Raw genomic sequence first — 22,723 nt, forward strand, 5'->3', positions numbered from 1 at the left:
GAACTTAGCTGGGATGCAGAATCTCAGAGTCTTCGGCAGCTCTCAACCAGGCAAAAGACACTCTGGCCAACGCACCCTTCTAGTGCATCCGCTTGTTGATGGGCCCACCACTCTCACAGTCGACGTATCCATCACGGCCGTCAGTGGCATCCTGGAGCAGCTGATTGAAGGACACTGGAGACTGTTCACTTTCTTCAGCCGACACCTGCGACCCTTGGAGCAGAAATATAGTACATTTGACTGGGAGTTGCTAGCCCTCTACAATTTCTGCTATTTTCTCGAAGGATGGGATTTCACGGTCTTCACCAATCACAAGCCACTTTTGCTTTCGCCAAGGTGTCAGAACCATAATTGGCAAGGCAGCAGCAGAGTGTACACAATAGCTATCAAACACATTTATGGCAAGAACAACCTCATGGCTGACTCTCTGTCCCGTACATCCATCCTGTCTGTGCACTCCCTGAATGGCGGAGCAGGCTCAATGGGCCATTTTTGGCCTCCTCCTGTTCCTACTTCCTATGTTCCTCAGAATTGATTATACAGTGCTCACAGTGGCCCAGCAGCAGGATGGTGAGATACCAGCCTACCATACTGCAGTCATGGGGCTACAGCAGGAAGACATGCAATTTTGGCCATCTGAAGCCACATTTGTCTGTGACATGTTCACCGGCTGATCTAGGCCCATTGTTCCCACTGCATGGAGGAGTCACATCTTTGACGCGCTACATGGGTTGGCCCACCCTTCTCACCAGACAACAACTCAACTGGTTGCAGACAGATTCATGTGACATGGCCTGCATAAACAGTCGACCACTGATTCAGAACTTGTCTGCGCTGTCAGACATCCAAGGTGCAGAGACACTTGAAAACCCCTCTTCAGTCTTTTCCAATGACACACAGACGATTTAACTGCATCTACGTGTACATTGTCAGGCCGCTGCTGGTTTCCAAAGGTGCCAAGTACCTGTTCACGATGGTGGACAGGTTCTCTAGATGCCCAGAAGCTGTCCTGCTCTCAAATATTTCCACGACATCCTGCACCAGGGCCCTCATCACCAACTGGTAAGCCCATTTTGGCCTTCCTGCGGACAGGGGGCATAGTTCACATCCAGTCTATGGGCAGTGCTGGCACAGCTCCTAGGGACCCAGTTACATCACACCGTGGCCTACCACCAACAGTCTCACAGCTGATGGAAAAGTTCCATCGGCATTTGAAGACAGCCCTCATGGCATGGCTCCATGGCCTGGATTTGGTAGACAACCTGCCTTGGTGCTCCTTGGCATCTGCCCAGTACCAAAGAAGGATTTGGCCTTGTCCTCCAGTGAGCTCGTCTATGGAGTTCTGCTGACAGTCCTGGGAGAGATTATGCCAGCGGCTTGCGTCTGGAATGAAATACTTACGGTGCTGCTAACGTGACTTCGCAAAAAGGTGGGCACCCTGGCCCCCATCCCAACCTCACACCACAGACCAGCTCAATCCTATGTCCCGATGGATCTCAAAGCCTGCGAATAAATCTTCGTAAGGAGAGGTATGCACTGGACATCCCTTCAGTGCCCATACAAGGGCCCAAAGTGTAACAACACAATGAAATTACATGCCTTTTGGTCATTGGGGGTAGGCAGGAAAAGTTCACGGTTGACCACCTCAACCCACACACCTTGATCTCAAACAACTAGTAACTGTTCCAGCCCTGTGGCAGAGAGGTTGGCCTCTCAAACAGTTGAACTGTTTATGACCTGTGGACTCGATATCTCCGAACACCAGTTCTGGGGGTGTGGGGTCATGAAGCAGGCTGCACTGATCCACAAGCAAATCGAGTCACAGAGGTGCAGGCTCGCACTGGGCTGACGTCACAATGGTCAGGCTCGGACTGGAGTGACATCACGATGGACCTGGTTGGGGGGGGAGGGGCACAAAGGATCATGGGGGTCGTGCTGATAAGCTCTCGGAGAGTTTCATTAAAGTAATTTGGTTGGTTCAGCTCACTCACAGATTCCATGTGGTTTTTCTTTCGTTCGCTGCACAGCACAGTGACTCAAATTATATAATTAGGGCCTGAATGCATGGTAACACAAAGTAATTTCCCTGCCAGGACAATTTCAGATAAAAGGAAACCAGAAAGGTGAGTTTCTCTTTTCCATTATCATCTAGAACAGTGGTTCCCAACCTTTCTCTCTCCACTCACATACCACTTTAAGTATTCCCTATGCCATAAGCGTTCCGTGATTAATAAGGGATTCCTTAAGGTGGTATGTGGGTGGAAAGAAAAAATTTGAAAACCACTGTTTTAATCATTCCAAATTAATTTGTTATGTGCACAGTTTCATAACTCTCCAAAGGAAAGTGGCCAATGACAATTTTTCTCAAGCAAAATATTTCAGTAACAATTGGGTCTAGAGCAGTGATTCGCAACCTTCCCTTCCCACTTATTGTACCACCTTAAGCAATCCCTTACTAATCACAGAACACTTATGGCCTAGGGAATACTTAAAGTGGTATGTGAGTGAAAAGTAAAAGGTTGGGAATACATGATCTAGAATATGTAGAAGTGTTCCTCTCAGCCAATGTGAAAGCTATGGAGATCCCTATTCCCAGCTTTCATATTCTCTTTCCCAACAACATTGTCTCTCGATCACACCCTTAATTGCTGGAGATTATTTCTTGAAATTGCTGACAGGGACATCCCCAAGGTGATCAGAACAGGAAACAACAATGCAGAATCGAGAGTTAACATCCCCAGAGCTGGTTTTCTACTTCTCATCTACCTAACGATCATGAGTCAAAGCATTGTGCAAACCTTAGTTAGTGACATTTTATTTCAGTTGGAAAATGGGAAATTCAGCATTTGTTTATTCTGGTATTCTCAAGATTGCAAGTTTAAAAAAAAACAACAATTTAGTGAATAGGATAAGTGCATGGTCTTAATTAAATAATAGACGAGATGTGCACTTGCATTAAGTTGAGCTGGATTCAAAATATCAGGTTTCTGTAACAATGTCTGGACAAATGGCTAAGAATAAAGAAACATTGCCTATCCTGGAGCAGTTCTGACAGCAAACAGAAGAATCAAATTTAGATGTCAAATTCAGTATTTAAGATAAGGCTGCAGAGGAGGACCAGTAAATATATTACAACAGTCATGAATTGTACAGTACTGTTTGCTGATACAATGAGCAGCCTACTAGTATTATTTACTGATTAACAATACAGCCTGTTGTACACACAAAACTACATAGCCAACTTCAGCTCTAACTCAAACTACAGATATTTTGATAGAATCGAAGTTGGCTGAATAACTGAAAATTATGAACTAAAATACAGGTTGAAGATCAAGAACCTGGTTGGGTGATTCCAGAACAACAATCTTGCTCTCAACTTCACAAGACCAAAGAGCTTGCAATAAATTTTAGGAAGGAGAGGCCACAGGACCATACATACACCTGCATGCAATGATAGGACAGAGGTGGAGAGAGTCAGAACCTTCAAGTTCCTGAGAGTTTATATCTCAGAAGACCTTTCCTGGAACCAGCACATTGAGGCCACCATGAAAAAGACACACCAATCCTTCTGCTTCCTAAGGAGTCTGAGGAGATTTGGTATGCCTTTGGGTATGTTATCAAACCTCCACAGATGCACTGTGGAAAGTATACCTACATCACAACCTGGTTTCATAAATTCAAGTGCCCAGGAAGGCTGCAGAAAGTCGCAAAACTAAGTCACCGAGGAGGTTATCATTGATATTAGGAAGGCAAAGCCATCAGTCCACATATCTCTTTACACTGATGAAACAGAGGTCAAGAGGATAGAACCTTAAACATCCTGGGCAAGCATATATCAAAGGACCACTCCTGAGCCAGAACATTGAGTAACTGTGAAGGTGGCACACCAATGCCTCCACTTTCTCAGTAGCCTGAGGAGATTTGGCATGATGTTGAGTATTCTATCAATCTTCTACAACTGCAATGTAGGAACTATATTGACTGATAGCCTGGTTTTGGAATTTGAATGCCCAGGAATGCAAAAGACTTTAAAAAATAACAAACACTGCCTTCTTGAAGCCAATGCCTTCTTGAAGGCCCCCTATCACCCTGGTCACAATCTCTTCTCACTGCTACTTTTGAGAAGGTACCAAATCTTGAACCTCTAGGTTCAGGAACAGTTTCAATTGGGACATAGGGATATTTAAGAGACTCTTACATTGGCATATGCATGTAAGTAAAATGCAAGGTAATTGGCTGTGAGGGAATGAAGATTTTAACTAATGTGGAGTAAGTTTATATGATGATCATGAGGCTACTTAACAAGATAAGAGCCCATAGTATAACAGGAAACATGTTAGAGCATTGGCTGATTAGCAGAAAGCAGAGAGTCAGAATACAGGGATCATATTCTAGTTGATTGCCAATTGCTTGTGGTGTTTCACTGGAGTCAGTGTTGGGACTGTTTCTTTTTATGTTGTATTTTTTATGTTTAATCTAAATTATAATGGAATGAATGGCTTTGTGGCCAAATTTTCAGATGATATAAAGGTAATAGGAGGAGCAGGTAAGTGGTCTCAGATCATGTGGTAAAGAGGAAACAGGGAGGCTGCAGATGGACAGACAGATTAGGAGAATAAGCAGAGAAGTGGACAGTATCGGAAAGTCTACGGTCATGCACTGTGGTAGAAAAAAAATAAACTGGAAGATTATTTTCTAAATGAGGAGAGAATTGAAAATACTCAGATGCAAAGGGACCTGGAAGTTCTCATGCAGGATAACTTGAAGGAAAACTTGCCTGTTGAAGCAGTGGTGAAGAAGGCAAATATAATGCAGGCATTCATTTCAAGAGGATGAGAATATATGATCAGGGTTCAGATGTTGAGGCTTTATAAGGCATTGGTAAGACCTCAAGGAGTATTGTGAACAGTTTTGGGCTCCTCATTTAAAAAAGGGTGTGCTAATGTAGGAGAGGATTCAGAGGAAGTTCACAAGGATGTCCCATTGAGGAAGGTTTAACAGCTCTTGGCAATACTCGTTTGTATTTAGGACAATGAGGAGGGATCGCATTTGAATGTTGAAAGGTTTGGACAGAGTCGACGCAGAAAGGTTGTTTCCCATGGTGGGAGAGTCTAGGACAAGCGGGCACAACTTAAGGATTGAAAGTTTACTTCTATCACAGATGCAGAGGAATTTCTTTAGCCAGAGGGTGATAAATCTGTGGAATTCGTTGCCACAGGCAATTGTTCAGGTTAGGACATTGGGTGTATTTAAGGCAGAGATTGGTGGGTTCTTGATTAGCCAGGGCATCAAAGATTTTGGGAAGAAGGCCGGCTAGTGGTTCTGAGTGGAAAAATGGATCAGCTAATGATTAAATGGCAGGACAGACTTAATGGGCTGAATAGCTTATTTCTGCTCCGATATCTCATGGTCTCAGATCATGTGGTAAAGAGCCTGTCCTGTATTGTTTTGTGTTCTATGTTTCTTCCCAACAGCTATCAGGCTCTTCAACCTCCCCTTTAATACATTCATCATGAACCACTTCAACACCACAAAAAGGTCTACCAACACTATTTGAACACCATTTTTTCTTGCTCTATAATAACTGAGAATATTATCTAATTATCATTATCTCTTATTATCTCTTATATTAGTTTAATTTAAGTTAAAGTTTATTTATCATCTGATTATACAAGTACAACCTAACAAAAAAGGGTTCTCCAGTCCTCAGAGCAAATTCCCCTACAACCACAGAGAAATAAATGATACTTATGAGCAGTATGCATATACAAATATTAAAATAAATATTATTGTTAAATAAATAATTCAGTCATGAAGGGTTTGTATGAGCAGTTCAACAGTCATTCATTAGTCTCACAGCCCGTGGGAAGAACCTATTTCTCAGCCTAGTGGTTCTGGATCTGATACTCCTCTATCTTTTTTCCCGATGGGAGTAGCTGGAAGATGCTGGGTGCAGGTAGTAGGGATCCTCACTGATTTTGCAAGTCCTCTTTAGGCAATGATCGCGGTAAATCCCATCGATGGGAGTGAGGGCGACCCCAGTGATCCTCTCTGCCACTTTTATTGTCCTGTGGATTGACCTCCAATCTGATGCTCTGCAACAACTGTACCACACTGTGACGAAAGAACTCCTGCCAAAAGTTGACAGTATGATGGCCAGTAGACTTGTCTATATCAATCTTCTCAAGAAGTTAAGGTACTATAGTTTGTTTCTGCCAAGTACCTGTTCAGCTGCAGCATGTAAGAATTTCAGTGCCTATAAACATTGTACAATGTACACAATAATAAACTCATTAGACAATTTGTCCCCAAGTAGTTCTCCAGCCACTGCAATCCTTCAGATGAAACTGCACACAGAATATTTTTGATTTAGGACCTAACACCAGCTGCTATGATGTTTGATAAATTTTCCATATTAGCAAGCATCTTTATCCATTTGGATGGCAGAAGTCACAATTTGGGAGATTCTGTTGTTGATTTCACATACTACAGCCATGGCTGTGGAAGAGGTTAATGTATAACTTGGTGAAGGGGATAATATTCTTATGGACTGTTTGGTCCTGAATCATCGAGGTTTTTGACAATCGTCTCATCCAGGCAAGGAAGTGTATTCTGTTGCATCTTCAACTTGTACTTTGTAGTGTTATCTACTTTCAGAAGCCTGAATTTCAAAAATTGGCCTGTTCCTGCCGATGATCACTTCTCATACACCCAGCTGAAAACTGGTCTGAACTGAACAATAGAAAAAAGCCTTAATGATTACACTGACAACTCCACGAGCCAAGAGGCACCCCAGGGAATTATGAAAAATGCAGCAAAATTGCATGATAGTGAGAGAAGAGGAGGGACCAAAGGAGCTTTGAATGTATGTCCTGAGATGCTAAAGGCAGCACAGAGAGTCAACCAGATGATTGCAAAGGCAAAAAAAAATCCATTTTTTTAAATTAGGGCTCATCATAGAACTTAAGAGATGAATGTTCTCTCACAACGTCATACACTGTTTCCACCATTGGTTTGCCATCACAGTTTGGTTGGGATTTGGAGCTCATGGTCAAACAGGATGAGACATTCAGATATAAAAGTAAAAACGTAATGTTGGTCAAAAGGTGTATTTTATATAGTAAAGATAAAAATACATAACCAACATTTCGGGCTGATGCCTTCATCAAGGTATGTTGGAGTTTCTCCAGCTTTGTGTTTTTACTTCTATCACAGTATCCGCAGACCTTTGAGTTTTATTCCTACATAGAGATAGTTTCATTTTACGTCAACAGTATGAATGCACTTTTGAATGGTCATAACTTACAGATCTATGGATCTTGTGCTAGAAGGTAGGTAGAGGCTCATTTGTTGACCACCAAGGACACAATATATTTAATGACCTCAATAAGTATTACGCACTTTGATATTTAATATCGCCACACTGTCTATCTTGAGGTCTCCTCATTTCTGTTGATATCATCTGAAGTTGAAAATATAATAGTTGTAGACCTAATTAACTTTCAGGCAATTACAGGCGACCTGCACCTCCGTGCCATTGGGGTTCACTCACGTATCCAAATCAGGTCAGCAGGAACACAGCAGAAGCACTTCAGAGGCACAATGACAGGGTAGAACTGAGCAGAATGTTTCAAAGCTCCGCAGCGCTCCAGCTGAATTTCCATGATGTTACTGTATATTTGATATTTTATTTCAACAACAACTGTTGTGAAAAAAGTAAAGAGAATAATCCCCTACCACCCAGCCTTTGTTCACTTTCAAGAAATGACGAGAGGAAATCCAACTCTATTTTTTGTTGAGATTGTGTGGTGATGCATTATGTGTAATTGTTTGCTCTAAGCACTGCTCTTCCATTGAGCTATCATTGTTATTCTCTTGCGATTCCTTTTTGTACATGGGATTTATAAAGCAAAAATATTTTGTTTTGAGCTTTGTTAAATTAGATTCTGATTTTCTGCCAAAATAGGTTACACAATTTCCAGTCTGTTCCAAACCTAATTTATAAGAAAATATAATCAATTGTGACCCAGGTTTTGAAGTCATCATGAAAGAATATATAACCTGGCGTCAATATCTATGTAGCCATGGCAACCATTCTGGCTTTCACTGCAGATTGGTAGATTACCTCAAGATATGTTGATGGGAAGGACACCTTAGAAATACAAACACCATGGAGCTTTCATTTTAATCAAAATGAAATGCATTATAGTGCCTTTATGTCCGGCCAATTTATTTGATAGGCTTTTAGGTTTCCACAATATTTATATTTTCAATAAGACTTCATGACTTTTTTGAGGTTTTGTGCTTCCATGCATTTGAAACCTGGAAATGTGTTTATGTTATGTTTGTATATTAGTACCCAACTGTTAAAATTATTTGATAAGCATCCCTGATAAGGTTGAAGTCAATAAAATAAGAAATTAATACATGATCCAGACTGTACGATACACACATACACTGTAATTTTCATGAAGTAGAAACAGAGAAATCAGGAATGGGCCATTCGGTCCTCAGATCTATCCACCATCCAATAAAATCATGGCTGAACATTTCTTCCTGCCTTCTCAATATCCTCTGACCCCTGAGAGGACCACTTGTCCCAGCTTGCCAAAAAAAACCAACTTGTATCTATTCTTGACTTCCTTTCATCAACCAGTTCTACATCCATGCCAGTATAGTTTTCCTGATCCCACTAGTTTAGCACATTAACCCTTACACAAACTTTGTCAAAAACCTTCTGAAAGTCCAAATGCACCTCATCTACATATTCTCACTAATTCCTTTGACTAGAACTCCAATAGATTTTTAACTGTGATTTCTCTTTAATAAATTCATGCTTTTGCTGTCTAATACCATTAATGCTTCACAGATTCTAACACTACTGGTCTGTAATTCCTTGCATCTTCTTTCTTCATTAAAAAAAATTAAAATGGGATGAGATTTATTAACCTGTGGGGAAAGTATCAGATTCTAAAGGATTTTGAAAGATGGCTGTCAATGCATCCACTATTTCCAGGGCATTTCCTTTCATACTTTGAGATGTAGATCATAACATCTTAGGGGGAGTTGTCAAATTTTAGCCTCATGAATTTCCCACATACTACTTCTCAAGTAATCTGATTTTCTCCAGTACATCCCTCGTCTTGCACCCTTTCTCGATAATATATACATGGGTATTTTGTATTATCTTTTGTAAAGTATGTGTTTAATGCTACTGCCAATTCTATATTCCCATATTATGGGCATTCTTTCCAAAAGGAGCACACAAACAAAATTTTTAATTATTTATTTCTTATTTCTCACTAATCATCCTCAGGATGGTCCCTCATTTTATTGGTTTGGAAAATCATCATGTCAATGCTTCAACAATTTCTCCTTCATAGAACTGTTACTAATTTAGTTTGACTTATGTATATAGCATTCCTAAAGTGGCCCATGATTTCACGTACTTAAAGCACAGGCCTCTAATTTCTTCTTTAATTCCTTCCTCCTCCTCCTCACCACTTTGGGCATGTTGTAGAGTTTTTCGAGGAAGTTACCAAGAAGGTAGATGAAGAAAAGACTGTGGATGCTGTCTACATGGACTTTAGTAAGGCCTTTGACAAGGTCCCACATGGGAGGTTAGTTCAGAAGGTTAAGACATGAGGTATCCATGGAGAGGTTGTAAAATGGATTTGAAATTGGCTGTGGGAGAGAAAACAGAGAGTGGTGGTGGATGGTTGCTTCTCAGACTGGAGGCCTGTGACTAGTGGTGTGCCTCAGGGATCTATGTTGGGACCATTGTTGTTTGTTGTCCATAACACAGAAAGAAGTGAGTGTGGTGCACTAAATCCACTGCCTCGGAGACTTCTTAAAACATGGCATAATGTTAAAGCATTTCTTCATCTTTGGGCCCAAGCCTTGGAGCATTTTTGCTCCAAGTTTAATGAAATGTAATTTGAATCATTGGAATATACATGGAAGTAAAGGTAAAGAGGTAAGATCTTAAATACTGATATGTACATAAATACATAGTTAAGATGTCTATGTAAATATACTACTGTCAGTCTGAATACCTGCAGTTATATTATGAGTATTTAAATGGAAATGGACAATTAATTTTCTGTGATAAAAATACTCTAATTCCTTCGTAAACTGGACAAATCATTTGAAAGTTGACACAGGGAGTGAGATGCTAATATTTATAATGCTAACAATTAAGTGATGCACTTTGAAAAGTAAATGTTGGAATACTTGAACTCAAAGACAGATCTGCCCTTGCCTGAAGTTACATTGCCATGAGTGAATATGCATCGGACTGCTGTTGACCTCATTGTAAGCAAAACAACTAGGCCAATGTTCTCAATTCCAGTATCAATCTGGCATGCTTCTTCTGTTGCTCGTTCCACAGTTAGGGCATTACCAGCTAAGTACCTGTACTTCCACTTGATTTCCAGGATCTATATGATTTTGGCAAAAATTTGTTAAATAGTTTACTTTTTGATTTGAATTGTTTAAAGCAAATTAGTTATTCTATTTTCTATTAATCTGAACAAATTGAAAAACATCTAACCTCAGAGATAAAGTTTGATTTATAATCGGCACAATGCTTGAAACAAAGAAATGTACAACTTCAATATCTTGGTAGAAATGTGTCATTCTCACTTCTCTTTGGCCAAATTCTCTTTTATGTTCATGGTTTATATTATTTAGACAGTCATTAAACAAGTTATTTCACACAAATTGTCCTTTAAATCCTTCAATAGTTCAGGCCATGATTGCAGCAAACAGAGCATAAACTGCATAATCACAGTCACACAATCAGTCCTTGATTTTATGCACATCATTCTAATAAGGAGCATGGTGAATTTAGCCACTTACAAATAAAATATAAGAATGCTGCATAATATTCTGAAAGAAAAGAGAGGAAACAGAATTTACAATTAAGTCTGGAAAAGATCACGGTTTTGATACATGCAAAGTGCATTATTTACACAAAAAAGATCATTTTATCATTATATTCAGCAACGTACCAGTCTTCAGAGCTTCGTGTAGATGTTGGTGCTGTCAAACCTCATTTTATCTCTAGCTATCTCTGGTAACTCCACATTTTCATGAGTAAAACATAAAAGTCTGCACACACTGTGACTGAAGTAAAAACACCACGCTGAAGAAACTCAGCAGGTCAACAATGTACTTTCTATAGCAAAGATAAAGATACATAACCAATGTTTGGGGCTTGAGGCCTTCATCAAGATATGAACAAAATGTAGGTGCCCCCCTTCCACTATTTTTTTCGGGCATCAACCCCAAACATTGGCTATGTATCATTCTCTTTGCTGGATAAAGTGCAGTGACCTGCTGAGTTTCTGCAGCATTGCTATTTTCCCCACATTTTCATGGTTTGGATCATTGAGTTGCGGCATTGCAGAATTGTTGGCAACATCAATAGTGTCCTCTTAAACTATCCTTGAACCACTGTTGTCTCTCTGTGTGGACTTGGTAATAGTAATGAGGAGATGGCTACATCCATTCATTTTGGATAAATCATGTCCTGTCACTTACTTGGGATGAATGTCAGATTATGCTGTGTAATTATTTTGTGGCTTAGCTGTATGCAGATTATGGACTGCCCCATTTGCTGAGGAGCTGTGCATGGAATTTAATATTGTTCAGTAACTTCTTCTGACTTTATAACTGAAAGAAGATTACTGATGAAACAGTTGAAACTGGTAGGGGCTGTCACTACCTTGAGCAACACGTACTGGAAGTTAAACCAGGACAAGTGATACAAAATGAATGGTGGGGACCTAGGGAATGTTTAAAGACATAGGGGAACAAGTACATCATTTCTTGAAAGTGGTGGCACAGGAGGATGGGAAAGAAGGAATAAGGCACACTTGACTTCATTGGTTGGGAACTCGAGTTTTATAGATTTGATCATCATGTTACAGGTCTACAAGATGATGGCAAGAGCAAATGAGGGTGAGGATCACAGGATCAAGAGAGACAGGGGATTCCGGGGTAGGGGAGTCTAAAACTAGAGAGCGTAAATCTAAGGTGAGAGGGAAAAGATTTAAAAGGGGCCTGAGGGAAAAGATTTAAAAGGGGCCTGAGGGACAACCTTTTCAGAAAGATGGTGATAGGTAGATGGAGCAAGCTACTAGAAGAAGTGACAGAGGCAAGTGCAATTGGAAGGTTCAAAAGGCATTTAGACAGATACATGGAGAGGAAAGGTTGAAAGCAGTAGTTTTCAAACGTTTGCTTTCCACTCACATACCACCTTAAGTAATCCCTTACTAATCTCTGGCATAGAGATTACTTAAAGTGGTATGAGAGTGAAAAGCAAACGTTTGAAAACTACTGAACTAAAATCGTCTTTCTTTGTTGAAGATATGGCTCCACTACAACAATGGATTATTTTTACTCTGGCATACATTGACCATTTAATCAGGACTCCATGGGTCAAATGTTGCCTTAGTTTTAATGTTGAATAACTCTTATAGCCATTTCTGCCAAGCTCTTAAATAGAAAGGCTATGTGTTAAAGCATTGGATTGTCCAAGTATTTAGTATGTTTTACTCTTTCTATTTCTTCAATATTTTTTAAGTTTTAGTAGTTTTATTATTAACTTTTGTTTATGTTGCATGTTTGATCTATTCAGTAACGTTTAGTCTTTGACTTCTTCAGCCACATCAGGAATATGGCGTGAGGATGTCATTAAATATCTTTCTTTGTTTTCGTGGGTGGCTCGTGCCTGACATCCCAGAGCATCGCTGTGAAGGACTGGGGCATTCTGTCCTTGTGACGGCAGACCTACTGGGTGGATTACTTCAGCTATGCTTTTTATCATTTTCTTCCCCCAAGAGGTCAAGCATGAAGGCTCATCACTGATGAGAAACTATGTCTACTATTTAATTTTGCACACCTCATTTAAGTTGTAGTTCAAAAAGCTCTGTGATTTTGTGGATCATAATGTGCTTTGTTGGAAGCATTAGCACCTTATAACTTTAGACACTTTCAGGTGGCCAATTGCCCCGCATGTAAAGCTGCATGTTTAGGCAATATGCAGCTGTTTTGAGGCCACCTGAATGTGCAGGAGGCGATCTTGAGTCAAGCTACGTAACCCTCCTCTGAGAAGGATAATCAGCTCAGCTCTGTGGCTCCCCCAGCAACCTGAATGCAGCTGGCTGAAAGCTGATGTTAAAGGGTCAGGCTGCTGATCACAGCTGACACTGGGCAGGAGCTGGAGAGTGCTCAGAGCCGCATCCTGTGCAGCTGTGTCCTTCAGGTGACCAGCGTTGTGGTTCAAACGCTGCCACCTGAACGGCAATTTAAAAGGCCGCTTCTGCAGGCACATTCTTAACGTAGAATGCACTTGAAAAAGCCTTTTGCCACTTATTCACAGAAAGCAGCAATGAACAGTATATTTTGCTGATGAATTGTTACATTTATCCAGTAAATTATGTGTCCTTTTCTCTAGATTCCCAGCAGGAGCAGGATACATTCATCAAAATTTGACAAGAGATTTGTCTCAAGATATCTTTAAAAGAACGATATCTGGTTTAAGTGCCCTGAATTATCATGGCCCTCAAAATTTCCCTCTTTTTTTGTTTGAAGTCCTTGTCCCTATCAATAGGGCGTCCCAACATGCCTCATCACCCACTGAGATGGAATTCATCACAAAGGCATACCCCAGCAGTTTTCTGTGCAATCAGAGAGTACGCCATATTCCTGAAAAAAAAGTGCTCACAAATATTTCAGTACACCACTGGGTGAAGTAAAGGCCAAATACAAAAATACTTTTGTGTTCGTAGTTCACTTAATAATAAAACTGTACACCTCCACCCCTGCTGAGCCACCTTTAACTCCATATACCTCAATATTATGCACCCTGCTGAGCCGTTTGAAACATTTATCACATTGGCCACTACCAGAGATCCAGCCAGCTCCCGAGTTAGTAAATCAGCAATATGAAACTGTGTACAGCAGACTGCACCTCACAAAATAACATCTCCATTTTTACCTTTGATTTTAAGTGATGTTGCTAAACAGGCACCAGCCATTCAGATCCCTGTCATACATATCTGCTGCATTTAATTTCCCTTACAATCAAAGTGGATGAGTATCAAGTGCTCATTTTGTAGCACTACACAAAATGAAATTTACACCTACTTTTCCAAAGTACCTTTTTCCAATCAAGCAATAAAAAATTTTATAAGGCACTCTGACAGTTCAGCTCTTGGAAATAAAAACACAAAAGGGGCTAAACTGGACAGCACTGCAAAAATACATTGGAATTAACAGACACAATAAACCCTTGTCCTTTCACTCCAGTACAGGGCACACAAAAGCATTGGAGTGATGTGAAACATGGGAGTCTGCAGTAGTAAAACACACAGTAAATGGTGGAGGAACTCAGCGGGTCTCTCAGCATCCATGGGAGGTAAAGATATAGTACCAACATTTCAGGCCCAAACCTTGAAGAAGGATTCAGGCCTGAAAAGTCAGTAATATGGATGTTGCAAGACCACCTTTACTTGGGTTTTTATACAAAAACATTGGTTCCTCCCCCATTTTGATTTCTCTCCTATTTTTGCTTCATGATGTCGTAATCACATTTTTTTTTCCCATCAGACCATTTTTTATGAGCCATTAACACCTTCAAAGTGGTGCAGACAGGAGAAATGTTAAATTCAAGGCACTGATGGATGGATGGATGGATGGCATGCAGATGGCAGCATGGCTCTCCATCTATAAGCATTCTCCTTTTGTGCACAGGGTTCAGAATAATATCAGGAGATAGATGATCATAACACAAGTGTTAATCCTAAGTAGCAACCATCCCATCATATACAGTGGCTGAAAGTCAGAGTTCATGAGGGAGAGTTTGCAATGGGAATTGGTCATGCTCGAACACAGCCTGCAGCCTGTGTGGGTCCTTCAACTTTTGAGCCCTTGCTGATCTGCTGTTATGGTCATTGTCCTACAAGGATGTTCTTCCACTGCACTAGTCAATTATTCCCCTGGAAATTCCCTTGTAGCTGTGGCCGAGCATAGGTGTTGCCATCTTGGGCATAGACCTCTGCGGTTGCAGGATTATATTAAAAATATCATCGGTTCTTTGAACAAGACATTTAAAGCCTGTATGGAGATGTTGGGAATAGGACTGAGCAATTGGACTCTGTAGACCAGTACTTTGCATCCTCTTCCCATTCTCCTGCGTCTACACCAGCGGCAGCTATCACAGCACCTCTGATAGGGACTCACATAAGCTGCGGGCTACTGGCAACTTGCAGTCGAAGGACCCACCCAGGCTGTGAGCTGCTAGACACTGACTCATGACTGCTAGTTATCGGTATCAGAACCAGGATTCATGAGGAAGCTAAGGGCAAGGAAAGTTCCCAAAGAGCCTCAGGCACTGAAGGCTTCCTGATCATCGTGGAGGTTTGGATCTGGAGCTCATGTTGCCAATGTATCAAATCGGGGTCTATGCAGCTGAAGATGTTGCAGGAGCACTGGAGGCAAATCCACAGGCACTCTGGGACTCTAAAGGGTCTGCTTCTCTTTCTCCCTTACTGTGGTTGGAGAGTCTGTCTTACAGCAGGCAAAAGGAAATTTTGTGTAATATTATATTTTCATTTGTTTTATCACATGCCAATAAAGTAATCTTGAATTTATTGGCAACATATTCTGCAAATGGACACTGACTGACAGGACATTCACTGAATGGTTCCTGTAAATCTGGCATAAGTCTATGGCTATGCTACTGTCAGAAAGTCAACAATCCTTGAGAGCCTTCATGTATGCGCTGCCTGCTACTCTGTGTCAAGGGTAATCAATTCATCTCTTCCTGGATATGGAACTTTTATTGTCACCCAAATGCAGTTTTGAATGCAAATTGAGACATTTTGCTCATCATCTCAGGAACAAGCAGGCAAATTCATTGTCCTCCATGCTCTGTGGTTATGACAGACTCTGTGACATGCCTTGTGTCTGCAGCAAGTGGCAAATCTTAGTGAGAAGTTCTTTGAGGAACCACATTCTCCAACCACATTGAATCTTCTGGAAATAAATGTAGAAGAATAGGTTCCAACATGTTCTGGTGGGTGGGGCCTCCTTTTCAAACAGAAACCTATACTCTGCGCATCCTCCTTTATTATGCCTTTAGTTCAGAAGAAAGTCCACCAAAGCCCCCAATGAAACTTGCAAACTGGCTTTAGATTAGATTTAAGCTTCAACTTCCTCCACAACATTCAGTCTCCAGACTTCTATCACTCCATCATAAGCCAAATAAAAAGCAGTTTTACAAATAAAACAAAATGGAGCAAAGATAAAGATACATAACCAACATTTTGGGCTTGAGCCCTTCATAAAGGCATGAGAAAAATGCAGGCAGGCCCTGAATAAAGTGTTCAGATGGGGGGTACTGCCCTCCTTCCCCCCATCATTTTATTCTCCCCCCAACACCATTTTGTTTTGATTCCATCCTTCCCCCCCCCCCCACAATTATTTTGTTTAGACCTTCCCCTCCCCCCCAACATTTTGCTTTGGCACTTGACTACATTTTGTTTGTACATTGATGAAGGGCTCAAGCAAAAATAAGGATGTATCAGAATCAGAATTGAGTGTTTTGTGGCAGCCTCATAATGCAAACATTCATATTAGCAATCATCTTACAACAATAATATAAAAATAAAAATAGCAGTGCTCAAAGAGTAAGGCAGTGTCTTTGGTTCATTGATTATTCAGAATTGTGGACTTTTAAAAATTTGTATGCTCCAATATTGACAATGATAACTTTATGCAAGAAACATTCCTTAATCTGCCAGAGACACGTGACAAGATTTTAATAAAAGCGGATTTTAATTTTTGTTTAGATTAGATCTACTTGAGTAACAATGAGAATTAAAGCAGCTAAAACTACATTTGTTTTGATGAAAGATTTGAATCTCATTGATTTATGGATAAAAATTCATCCAAAAGAGAAAGGCCATTAATTTTATTCGAGTAGGTATGATTCTTATTCTAGAATTGATTTATTTTTCATCTCGGCACAAATGTAAGCTAAGATTCTTGAAGTTGATTATAAAGAGAGGATTTTATCTGATCAATTGTCTTTGTTAATAACGATGGAAATGCCTGATAAGGAAAATATAATCTATAGATGGAGACTGAATTCTTTGTTATGGAAAAGATTTTTGTGAGTTTGTTCGAACACAAATTCGGATGCAAATTTGAATTCAGTAAATTATAAATTTATGATATGGGATGCTTTAAAAGTGTGTTTAAGAGATCAAATTATAAGTTCTAGTTCTAAAATTAAAAAGAGAGATTGATCAATTAGAAAGAGAAATAACACTTTTGGAAAAAGATTTTCAAAACTGTGGCTCTGAAGATAAATAAAGATAATTAATTAATTATTTAGAAGCCAGTATAATACATTGGAAACTTATAGAACTGGGAAAACAATTATAAGAATGAAACAAAGATATTATGAATTAGGTGAGAGATCATATAAAGTATTAGCTGGGGAATTAAACGTGGAACAGACTTTGAGAAAAATCAGTGCAATTAAAAAGGATAATAATGTGGTTATTTATAAGTCTCAAGGAATAAATGAATCATTTAAAATATTTTATTTGAAATTATATAGTTAGGAATCTTTAAAAGACAAAAATAAAATAGATAGCTATTTATCACAGATAAAGTTGCCTAGATTAAGTTTGGAAGACAAACTGAATTAAATATTCCTTTTACTGAGATAGAGGTAAGGGAAGCCATGGGTTCATTGCCGAGCAATAAATCTCTGAAAGAAGATGGATTTCCCCCCTGAATTTTATATTAAAAAATAAAGATTTGTTAATTCTTAAATTTATGCGAATATTAGATAAGGGTTCAGAAACATACTCTCCCAGAATAATTTTCTATGGTAATAATTAGTGATTATAGACATTTTTTTTACTATTAAATGCAGATTATAAAACTGTTACAAAAATGTTAGCAAATAGAATTAATAAATTGCTGCCTACATTAATAACCATATAATCATATAACAATTACAGCATGGAAAAAGGCCAATTTGGCCCTTCAAGTCCACACTGATCCAAGTACCCTCCGCTAATCCCACTTACCAGCACTCTGCCCATATCCCTCCATCCCCCTCCCATCCATATACTCATCCATCTCTTTCTTAAATGACAAAATTGACCCAGCCTCCACCACCTTTCCTGGAAGCCCAGTCCACACAGTAACCACTCTCTGAGTAAAGTTCCCCCTCATGTTACTCCTAAACCTTTGCCCATCAACTCTCTACCCATGATCTCTTGTATCCATCTCTCCTATTCCCAATGGGAAAAGCCTTTCCACATCAACTCTATCTATCCCTCTCATTATCTTAAACACCTCTAGCAAATATCAATCAGACAGGTTATGTAAAACCCAGGTTTTGTAAAAAAGAGACAGTTGTGGGAAAATATAATTATATTTAATATTATTTTTTCTAGCACAAAAAATAGGTGATTTGAGTGTTGCACTGACCATAGATGTATAAGCGATAGATTGGAATTGGACTTTTTGTTTAAAGTGTTGGAGAAATTTGGATTTGGATTGAATTTTGTCAACTGGATTAGGGCACTGTATAATAATCCTAAAGCAAAATAAGTAACTAATGGGCAAATATCTGTACCATTTCAACTAGCAAGGGAGGATGCCCTTTATCTCCAGCTTTGTTCATTTTACCTAGAGAACCACTTGCTCAAGCAATTCAGAATGATTTTGAAATTAAGGGATTTAGGGTAGGTCAAGAAGAACATGACATGTATATATTAAGAACTTTTCTTAAATTTATACACACATTACATACACGTGCACTTAGAATTAGAAGGGGGTTATCTGGGTTAGTTAAGTTAAAGTTTGATTCTATTTTCATGTTCGAAGTTGATTAAAAATAACTTTTGTTTTAAAAATGACTTGGCTCGGTGAATGTCTATTGCTGCTGGATTTTGGGGTCCTTTGGGCTTGTAACAGGGGGTATATTATGTTTTATGAATCTATTTTCTGAGTTTCAGATGATGTTTTGATAGATTTCTTTCAAGTTCAATGAAGGATTATTATGAGCCCCACCGGCTTCCAATAATTAATGGCATCCATTACCAGAGGGTGAGTGGTTATGGTTGCTAGAAGGTGTTGTTGGTTCTCCAGATATGTGCTCCTCTAAATTCTGGCCAAATGGTTCCATACAAGTCTTGATTTTTTTTCCATGAATATATGAGTTGTAGAAAATCATTATCTCATGCATGTGTCCCATTTGTTTCTTATGCTTGTGGTTCTCTATGTTTTATGGATCAGCCACAAGCTGAATTCTTCAGGTTGAAATCAAACTCAACACTTTCTATTTTAAATCTGACTTTAAACTCACCAAGGGATCCAGGCACTGGTGTTTTTTCTGTAGATTTAGTTTCAATAAAGTATCACTCGAGCTTCAACAACAAGAATTGATTATTTAATATAATCAATAAATATAATATGTTTCCTCAAGAAAGTTCAAACCAATCATTATGCATCTTTGAGACTATTAGAATGAGGGCACTTCCAATTGTCCGTAAGAGAACTCTAATATCAGATGAGAAACAACTGCCTTTCTTACATCACTTTTTAAGATCCTGTGTATTAACAATAATTTCCCAATAAACTGGTGCCCTTCTGGCCTTTTTACACACACCCTAGTCTTTTTGGATTCTACTCTATGATTTGCTATTTTGTCTTTGGCAGCATTGTGTGGTCCTATCCTTGTTTACCTCTTGCCTTCCAGAACTCAATATTTCTGATATTGTGGTGTAGCAAATCTTTTGAGCTTCCAGTCTCTTCATCAGACTCTCACCCCCCCACCATCATCACCTCGCTGTCTTGACATTTTAAGTATACATTAGGAGCTGGAAAAATGGAGTATAACCAAATTCCATCCTCATTGTCAAAGAAAATGGAAGAAAGAACATGCAATCATTTGACAACATCCCCCCAGGGCATGTCAAAGTACTTCTGAAGAACAGTCACAGTTGCATAGCAATTGTGCAAAGCAGGATCCTATTAACATCAACATTATTGTCTTTATATATTATATACCTTTTTATTATGTTAATTAAGGGGTAAACATTGTCCTCGAGTCTCCTGATCTTCTCTGAAGTTGAATGAGTCTGGATTAGAAAGCTAAGATTCAAGAAGTACTCATTTTTTCAAAAATCTATTTGACATAATAGGGCAGAAGAAAAGGGTTTGAAAAGATTCAAAAGTACAACCCAAACTTTAAGGAAGAATTCAGCATAATATTCCATCTAGAATGGCATAATTGCAAAATTAATTGATCAAAATTGATACCAGTGACATTAATTACATTTTTGACCTGGATAGCAATGATCTTATTTTCATGTAAATAGCCACTATTTGAGCACAAATTCTAGTTTTACCAAGGATCCAAGAGTTTTTTTTCCATGAGAATATTGTTTAAAGAAAGAGAAAAAAAGATGATGTGTTTGTCCTTGCCAACTTATTGACCAATTAAAACACAATTTATGTACATGGAGATAAATCAGATAAATTATTAACTGGACAATTAAAGGCAGCTATGGCTAAAAGATTTGTAAAGGAGATGGAAATATTGCATATGATCATGATGAAATTAATAAGGCAGTTTGAGATTTCTTATGTGATTTATATAATCTCAATTTCATAATAATACTATAAGTATGTATAAATTCCTGCAACTATTGAATATCCTTAAAATTTCTTCTCATGATAATTTTTTTTTGTAAGCTCCAATAACAGAAATGGGAATTTTTTAAAGCTATTTCCTCTCTTCAGTCCAGCAAAGCCCCAGACTCGAAAAGTTATACTGTTGAGTTTTTTTTTCTAAAAATGCTTTGCTAATGTACTAACACCTTGTTGGTGTTGGGTGTTTAATGATTCTGTATTACTTGGAACTTTGCCATGAACATTTTATGCAGCATCAATTTCATTAATTCCTAAGAAAGATAATGACCCTTTAGATTGTGCTTCCTATTGACCAATATCATTGTTGAATGTTGATTACAAAATTTTTTCTAAGATTTTAGATTTCAGATTAGAAAATATTCTTCCTCAGGTAATTTCTACAGACCAAACAGGATTTATAAAGAATTGTTATTCACATTTAAATATCGGTAGGTTAATCAATATTATATATGGACTCTCCATCGACAAAAATTCCGGAATGTATAGTGTCATTAGATGCAGAAAAGGCTTTTGATAGAGTGGAATGGAAATATCTGTTTGAAATTTTGGAAAGATTTAATTTTGGTCCTGGTTTACTTTCATTTGAATCCTTCGCATAAGGGTTTAATAGGTAATATTTACAATAACATTAAAATTGCAATCAATCCCTAATGATAAAATTAGAGGAACTTGGAAATTGGAACTTCAGTCACTTCTCCCAGAGAAACATGGGATTTTTGGAATGGTTAATACTTCTTCATTATGTGTTCAACACACATTGATTCAGTTTAAAGTGGTACATCGGGCTCATCGGTTGAAAGATAAATTGGCCCATGTGATAGATGTAAATTACAAGTGGCCACACAAATGTATATGTTTTGATCTTGCTCTGTATGGGAGAAGTATTGGACAAATATTTTCAAGACTTTGTCAATTATACTGGGTATGAGATTGGAACCTAATCCATTGACTGCTATTTTTGGAATTATAGCTCAAGAAATGGGTCCAGTTCCCAATTCTGCACATCAGATTGTAGCCTTTACTACACAGTTGGCCAGAAGAACCATTTTATTTAAATGGAAGGATCAAATTTGATATAATGGTTCTCTCAAGTTATGTCATGTTTAAGTTTAGAAAAAATTAGAAGTTGCACTCTGTTAAGTTTGAAGAACCTTGGTGTCCTTTTATAAACTATTTTCATACGAGTTCATTTGTATTTTGACTTTACCTTCCAGACTGTTCTGGATTTCTGTTGTTTTTTATTGGCAAGGACCAGATAAATGGTTTGCCTTGACCTGTTGTAGTGAAAAAGCCCAGCCTTTTTTTAAATCTGTTATTTGTTTATTTTGGTAGGTTAGATGGGGTTTTAACAATAATTCTCTCTTTTTTTGAATATTCCAAATTGAGGAGAAAGGGACAATATTAAATATTGCAATATATTGATGTATCTGTTTTTACTATCCAATTCTGTATTCTATTCCCCTCATGTATTGTTTACTTATGTTTAATAAAAAGATTGAAAAAAATCATCTTGCACAAATGAGAATATGGGAAAACATACGACTGCCCTGATTTCAAATAATGAAATAATTGCATGAAAGGATTTTATTTTTTCATTTAATAAGAGTTTTGCAGAGCATCGACTCAAAACTTTCTGCAAAACACATTTATACATATCAAATAGTATCAAATACAATAATAGCAAATTTTGGTATCTAGTTCTGCACAATTTTGTGGTTCTGCCAAATGTAAATGGGCAGAGGTGGCCAATAAATTAAGTATATATTCTGTCAGCTAACTTGGATAGAGCGGAAGCTTGCAATATGCAACTTAGGGTCTTATAACATGCCAGCTGCATGGGCCTCATATTAAAGTTGACTCCACTGAATTGCTACAGGTAATTCCCCATGGAACAGAGCACAAAGTCTAATCAGTGATTGCCCATCCAGCCTTAAACTATGCATTCTTGTTTCATTCAAAGCTGTCACTGCAATAT

At 38.5% G+C, this 22,723-nt stretch overlaps 2 long non-coding RNA genes across 4 annotated transcripts in view; one reads left to right on the plus strand and one right to left on the minus strand.

The window, feature by feature from the left end:
- Positions 1–1,829, minus strand: part of LOC138742509 (uncharacterized) — a 312,120-nt gene extending 310,291 nt beyond the window's left edge. The window contains exon 1 of the long non-coding RNA XR_011344228.1: positions 1,659–1,829. This is a non-coding gene — a long non-coding RNA (uncharacterized lncRNA). The remainder of the gene's footprint in view (positions 1–1,658) is intronic.
- Positions 1,830–1,947: 118 nt separating this feature from the next.
- Positions 1,948–22,723, plus strand: part of LOC138742508 (uncharacterized) — a 91,843-nt gene continuing 71,067 nt past the window's right edge. For 2 of the 3 annotated variants that reach the window (XR_011344226.1, XR_011344225.1), the window contains exons 1-2: positions 1,948–2,123; positions 9,521–9,620. This is a non-coding gene — a long non-coding RNA (uncharacterized lncRNA). Of the gene's footprint in view, positions 2,124–9,520; positions 9,621–13,462; positions 13,738–22,723 lie in introns of those variants that run through there. The other variant, XR_011344227.1, reaches the window with a different exon arrangement.

Source organism: Narcine bancroftii, chromosome 9 (genome assembly GCF_036971445.1).
Source record: "Narcine bancroftii isolate sNarBan1 chromosome 9, sNarBan1.hap1, whole genome shotgun sequence".
Lineage (NCBI taxonomy): Eukaryota > Metazoa > Chordata > Chondrichthyes > Torpediniformes > Narcinidae > Narcine > Narcine bancroftii.